This window comes from Ochotona princeps, unplaced genomic scaffold, assembly GCF_030435755.1.
Source record: "Ochotona princeps isolate mOchPri1 unplaced genomic scaffold, mOchPri1.hap1 HAP1_SCAFFOLD_967, whole genome shotgun sequence".
In the NCBI taxonomy this organism is placed as follows: Eukaryota; Metazoa; Chordata; class Mammalia; order Lagomorpha; family Ochotonidae; genus Ochotona; species Ochotona princeps.
Genome location: NW_026698862.1, coordinates 1391 through 2500, shown reverse-complemented (window position 1 = coordinate 2500; position 1110 = coordinate 1391).

Genomic DNA, 1110 nt, shown 5'->3' with positions numbered 1-1110 from the left:
GAATTCAAAAGAATCACGATAAAAGCTATATACATATATATATATATATACACATATACACACACATCATATATACACACGTATCTATGCATATATGTGAAAAAAGGAGTGGGGGTGGAGAGCGAGGACACAGAATTCAAAAGAATCACAATAAAAGCAATATATATATATATATATACACATATACACACACATCATATATACACACGTATCTATGCATATATGTGAAAAACAGGAGTGGGGGAGGGGAGAGCGAGGACACAGAATTCAAAAGAATCACGATAAAAGCTATATACATATATATATATATACACATATACACACACATCATATATACACACGTATCTATGCATATATGTGAAAAACAGGAGTGGGGGAGGGGAGAGCGAGGACACAGAATTCAAAAGAATCACGATAAAAGCTATATACATATATATATATATATACACATATACACACACATCATATATACACACGTATCTATGCATATATGTGAAAAAAGGAGTGGGGGTGGAGAGCGAGGACACAGAATTCAAAAGAATCACAATAAAAGCAATATATATATATATATATACACATATACACACACATCATATATACACACGTATCTATGCATATATGTGAAAAACAGGAGTGGGGGAGGGGAGAGCGAGGACACAGAATTCAAAAGAATCACGATAAAAGCAATATACATATATATACACACATATACACACACATCATATATACACACGTATCTATGCATATATGTGAAAAACAGGAGTGGGGGAGGGGAGAGCGAGGACACAGAATTCAAAAGAATCACGATAAAAGCTATATACATATATATATATATATACACATATACACACACATCATATATACACACGTATCTATGCATATATGTGAAAAACAGGAGTGGGGGAGGGGAGAGCGAGGACACAGAATTCAAAAGAATCACGATAAAAGCAATATACATATATATACACACATATACACACACATCATATATACACACGTATCTATGCATATATGTGAAAAACAGGAGTGGGGGAGGGGAGAGCGAGGACACAGAATTCAAAAGAATCACGATAAAAGCTATATACATATATATATATATATACACATATA